The sequence below is a fragment of the Heptranchias perlo genome, unplaced genomic scaffold (genome assembly GCF_035084215.1).
Source record: "Heptranchias perlo isolate sHepPer1 unplaced genomic scaffold, sHepPer1.hap1 HAP1_SCAFFOLD_44, whole genome shotgun sequence".
Classification (NCBI taxonomy): domain Eukaryota; kingdom Metazoa; phylum Chordata; class Chondrichthyes; order Hexanchiformes; family Hexanchidae; genus Heptranchias; species Heptranchias perlo.
The window spans coordinates 3,886,379-3,892,432 of NW_027139453.1; the positions used below are offsets into that span (position 1 = coordinate 3,886,379).

The window sequence follows — 6,054 nt, forward strand, 5'->3', positions numbered from 1 at the left end:
CGGAAAGCTCCGAATCCAATCTCAAACCGCGCGTTACTGCCCCTCCCCGGGAAACAATATTCCACCGCGCGACCAAACATCCCCATAGACCGAGCACAGGCACAGGGAAATCTGGGGAACTGGTATCCTTTTCACCCGGTCTCCCTCCAGGAATGACCGAGAACCAGAGTGAAACGGTCACTGGGCCTCTGTGGAAAATCAGGGTCAGTAAAGTAGCAATTGTCGAGTCAGGATGGCCGAGCGGTCTAAGGCGCTGCGTTCAGGTCGCAGTCTCCTCTGGAGGCGTGGGTTCGAATCCCACTTCTGACATTTCGACCTTTGCAAACACAGAACGACTTTTACTTCTTTCGGCTGCAGGCGATTTTTGGGCCCAGTTAATTTGTTCTTTCCAGAAAACCAATCCGCCATCCTTCCACGGCAGGTTTATTTCAATTTGTTGTTAGAATGTTTCGTCCTGGGGTTCAGCAGAATACGGCCCGTCCCATCAATCCATTGTGAAACAGACCAGTGTTGTCCAAGACCTTGGCCACTGAATAAAAATGAGTAATGAACACAGTCTTTGGGCCTGTGATCTCAATACTCATATTTGCATGCCGTTTGCATGTGAACTTTAACCTTTTTGTGTTGTTGGTAAAATGATAAGATGAAAAGCAGAGTGTGCGAGTGATGTTCCGTCATTGTGAGTGTTTTACTTCCTTGGTTAGTGAATGGTGAAAGATGTTATGAAATACACACATGTGAAGTCCATTTCGCTGTATTGTGTGTGGGAGATGTTTTCTATTAAAATCCGTTCATGTGGATAAAACGATATCACCATAGCCACACCCGCGGTGAGTCAGCAATTTCAATTGGACAACAGAGGCAGAGAGCGTGGTCAAGTGGCCTGAGCCCGGACATTGACGATCCAGTGTTATCAGGGCGCGATTCGACTTTCGTCACTAACAAACTTTCCATAGACACGGAGGGATTGGAGACTGCTATTACATAAATATCACAGTCAAATAAACACACTCACACTTTGTATATACACCACTTGAGGTTGTACAATAGTGGGGGGCACGAGTTAATGTTCTTTCAATGAGGCGGCACTAGTTGGGGTTGTATGATAGAGTGGAGCAGTAATTACCGTTATGTTGTAGTGAGGTGGGGAATTTAACAATTCAACACATGCAAAACACAAAAACTTATTTAAGCTTTGACTGACTCGGTAACCATGTTCGGATTTCCTTCAGTCTGAAGCACAAAGTTATCGGTTGATTAATGGCGAATAGAAGAATTATTCATCTGCTTTAAAGAGTTTGCTGAGTTTCTCGTAATTAATACAATAAACTGTTTTGTAAAAGTGAATTCTCCGAAACGGGAATCGAATCCGCCTCCCGCAATGAAAACATTTGCAGACCGCTATTCTCTTCTTAGTTGTTCCTATAATAATTTACAGAGCTGAGTTTCCGTAGTATAATGTTTATCACTCTCGCCTAATATACAAAAAGTCCCGGGTTTGAAATTGCGTGGAATTATTTTGAAAACATTCCTCATTAAGGACGCAAAAATTCAAAAGTTGAAGAATTCATTTTGAGGTTAAATATGAATAAAACACAATATCTCACAGGTTCGGTGTATTCTTTCTTTCTCTGTACAGTTCTACACAGAGACAAACACTACACAGATACCGGCAGTGTCTCTCCCTCACTCCCATTCCCTGCCCTGATGATGCAGAAAACCCCTCTCAAAGCTGAACATTCAGTTCATTTGTGAGAGATCATTAAATGATCCTGCCGCGCTGCTTCTGTTAATAACAAGAGGTTGTAACCGGATTTTATCAGCGGCAACAAAGCCATCAGTTTTTCTCTGTTCCACAGCTCCCGGAGTGAGTTCGGCCGCGACAAGCAGCAACATTGAGGCCGCCTGTCCGGCCCCGCTCTCTCCATTCACCCACTGCCGGTGGAAAGCAGCGAATGCAGCCTTGCATTCCTGCCCCACCCTGGGAAACAAGATGCCACGGTCCGGTCAAACCTCCCCATGCACCGAGCAGATGGGCAGGAAATACTGGGGAGATTGCATCCCAGTCACTCAGCCCACAGGAAGCATTTAACGAAGTCCGGAATGAGTGAAAATTTATTTGGGTTTTTATCTGGAAATGAGAGAATGTGACCACTGCAGCCAGGAGTCGGGAGTCTGAGGCGCTGCGTTCACGTCTCGTGGAGACGTGGGTTCCAATCCCAGCCCTGACGTTCAGTCCTTTATAAAGACGGGAAAATTTTTGATGCATTCGGCTGGATGGGATTTTCGGCCTTGTTGATTTGTTCCTTCAAAAAAACCAACCCGACCTGCATCTGAATCCTGACCACGAGATCACCAGGGAACCTGCTGCAATTTTCCTGCAAGCAAGCCGACCAACGCTGTCCTTCCTGCTTCTCCCTTTGAAATTTAGGTCACTTTCGCCCCAGACAAGCTGCTCAAACAAAATGACATTTATTGTAAGAACACGAAAGACTTGTTCAGAGAATGTAATCACCAAGTGCGGGTCGGCATGAACATGGAATGGACAGTGAGGGGAAATACTATCACAAGCTGCTGCTGTAACTGTTTCCATTTCCAAAACACTCCTACCTGATCAACGCATCTCCTTGGAAAGGTGCAAGGCAACGCCGGCCGCTCCTGCCTCATTTGAAGCAAGTAACACTCACATTTTCTGCCAGGTTCACCTGCCATCTCCTTCTGCTTCTCTCTGTTATTTTCCTCCAGCTTCCTCTGTTCCTCCAGAAGCCGAGGGAATTAGATGTTCGAAGCAAATGCAGAGACTGAAAAATAAACCTTTACCAGGAAAGCAGGGAGAGGGGAAGAAAGATGTTGGGTATTGAGAGACGATGGATTTTGCAGATGCCACGGTAAATAGACACATTGGTCTCATCTCCCTGCCTCTCTCAGCTACTGAAAATCTTAATGCTCAAGAGATGTTCTCACTGCCCCAGGCCCATTCTCCCGAGTCACCCTGTCCCTCCGCCCCTGCACACGTTGCTTAGCTTTAAAACTGTCCATCACCCCTGTGCTCGCTCATCTACATTGGCTCCCGGTCCGCCATTGCCTCGATTTTCAAATTCTCATCCTTGTGTTCAGATCCCTCCGTGGCCTCGCCTCTCCCTATCGATTTAACTTCCCACAGCCCGACAGCCCTCCGAGATCACTGCGTTCCTCAAATTATGGTGTATTGTGCACTCCTGATTTTAATCGCTCCACCATTGACGGTCATGCCTTCTGCTGCCTGAACCCAAAACTCTGGAATACCCGACTTAAACCCCTCCGCCTCTCTCTCCTCCTTTACGACGCTCCTTAAAACCGACCTTTTTTGACAAAGTTTTAGGTCACCTGTCCGAATATCTCCTTTTGTGGATCTGTGTCAAATTGTATCTGATTACGCTCCTGTGAAGCGACTTGCGACAGTTTATTTAGTTAAAGGCGCGATATAAATGTTAGCTGTTGTTAATTGTAAGGTCTCCCACCATTTAAAGAAGTAAGGATACGTCATTAAGCTCGCTAACTCCGAAGCTTCCATTGCTGCACCCGAATCACCGTTTCCATCACCAGCCCAGGTTCACCCTCTCGAGAGGATGTATATAGTGAGACTGAGGGTATCTCACAGGGTGAAGCACCGAGCACCAGTGAGCAGGAGGAGCTGGAAATAATTATGATAATTACTATTACACAAACTTTGAACAGCCCATACCTTAAACAATGACCCAATACAAAACCAATCGCCACTCAGTTGCGTGACTCCAGTGGCGAAATCGATTAGGGCGCGATACTTATATAACAGTAACAAGCTCGAGAAATTCCGAGGTTGTGAGTTTGAGTCTTATCTGGAGCAGTTTAACCTTTTGCTTCTGAACATTTCCACGGGAGTTCAAGGTACAGCTGGTGTGGTCCACAAAGCATTGCCTTCTTGGTGTTCTCATGTGCGCACTTCGGGTTCTCTGGCCGGCCGTCTTGCAATAGCAGATGTGAGTTGAATTGTTAATAGGCAGGAGAGAGGGCGATTGGCGACAGCGTGAAATGACAAAGGAGGCGGCACGAGATCTTTAAATCTAAAGAACCGAACACACAATTCTTCTTTTCGTGAAACAGACATACTTCTGTTTGAAGTGTCGTGTAGGAAAATTCGGAAGGTTAAAGTTTTTCCCGGTGTCACTGAGTAACGAGTGGAATTATTCCGCTTTCAGTTGTTGGTCCGCTGACAGGTCGAGAGACCTTTTCCAGATCCCGTGTGGGAGAAGTTTAGTTTTTGAGCCACTGGGTAAAGTGTTTTTTTTAATTGGTGCCAACGAATGAGAAGACATTTGGCACAAACAAGAAGAATTGTAAACTCACGAGTTTCCTCTCCATGTTTCTTACATCAGGTTCAAAACAAACAAGGATTCTCCTCAAAACGTTACTGAGAATTTAATAAAATGAACCTTCACCCGAGTTCGACGCCCACAATGGAACATTCAGAGACCGACCATGAATCTGTATGATGGAAACTGGAGCAGCCCTAAACCTGGATAGCTCAATCGGTGGAGCATCAGACGTTTAAATGATTTCAGGGTTCAGGATTCAAATCCTTGTTCAGCCTGTCAATTTTAAAACAGATGGCAAGTTCTGCCTTTCCAGCAGAGAAGTAACTGCGGGACAGACGATGCCTGCGAAGTATTGTCAATATGTTGACCTTTGGTTAACATTCTCAGCAAAGGGCTTTGTTCTTGTCTGATCACCATTTTTACCAGAAACATTTGGACAGTAGATGATCAGTTAGAAAACCACTGATTGCCCGTTCACACCACCCGTCCCTTGTTTGGACAGAAATTGCAGTTTAGTGTCTAAACTGCTTCAAAGTGAGTCTTTTCCATAGTTACCTGGAAATGTTTGGATTGGTGCAGTTATCTGCAGCTTGTTCATTGGATGGTTAACACTGAGTTTAGTTGCGCTGATCTGATTTCTTTGCTCGAATAAAGTCGATACTTTCTAACCCCCACCCACTCCTTGCAGACACTTCCAGCATCATCTCCGTGGGCGGTAGAATGCAGAGACATTCAGCGCTACAAATCAATCCGTGCTGCCTCTTACCGAAACTCGGAAACAATGTTAATCATTTCAGCCTCTCAGATGCCGATGTCGCCAATTTCATCTTGTGCAGCCAGAACCTCTGGTGAATTTACAGTCACTGAAGTTCGATTCACTTTCCGCAAAGTTTACTCTAAGAAAGAAAAACGAAAAATAAAGGAAAAGTGAGCGTTTCATCTTTGGTGGCGAAGCAAAATCGCTGCTCTCTTTCCTTCCACCGTTCATCTTCCTGCGGGCTCGGAACCTTCTGCACGCGGCCATTTGTATCACATGACCAGGAAGTGAAACAAGTTGAATGTGAAAGTGGGAGCAACAAACTGGATTAAGCGATAGGCGGGACAGGATATTGCAAAACCAACCGCCAAGCAACGAGGGGCGGGTCAGCTGTTGCATAAGAACAGAAGAAATAGGAGCAGGAGGAGGCCTTGCCGCCCCTCGAGCCTGCTCCGCTATTCAATGAGATCATGGCTGATCTTCGAGCTCCACTCTATTTTCCCGCCCGATCCCCATTTTCCTACACGACACTTCAAACAGAACAATGTCTATTTCACATAAAGAAGAATTGTGTGTTCGGTTCTTTAGATTTAAAGATCTCGGGCCGTCTACTTTCCCATTTTATGCTGTCGCCAATCGCCCCCTCTCCCGCCTATTAACAACTAAACTCACACCTGCTCTTGCAATACGGCCGGCCAGAGGACCCTAAGTGCCCACATGAGAACACGAAGAAGGAGATGCTTTATGGAGCAGACCAGCTGCAGCTTGAACTCCGGTGGAAATATTCAGAAGCAAAACGTTGAACTGCTCTAGGTGAAACTCGAATTCACAACTTTGGTATTTCTCGAGCCTGATGCTATTATATAAATACCGCGCGCTAACCGATTGCGCCACTTGAGATGGTCTCATCAAACACTCACATTTTCGGCATGTGAAACTGTATGTTCTTTCAGACAGGTTTCC

The 6,054-nt window shown here is 45.8% G+C and overlaps 1 non-coding gene across 1 annotated transcript; it reads left to right on the forward strand.

Moving 5' to 3' along the window:
- Positions 1 to 226: 226 nt before the first annotated feature.
- On the forward strand, positions 227 to 309 carry trnal-cag (transfer RNA leucine (anticodon CAG)). The gene has a single exon. It is a non-coding gene; the product is annotated as a tRNA-Leu (tRNA).
- Positions 310 to 6,054: the final 5,745 nt, after the last annotated feature.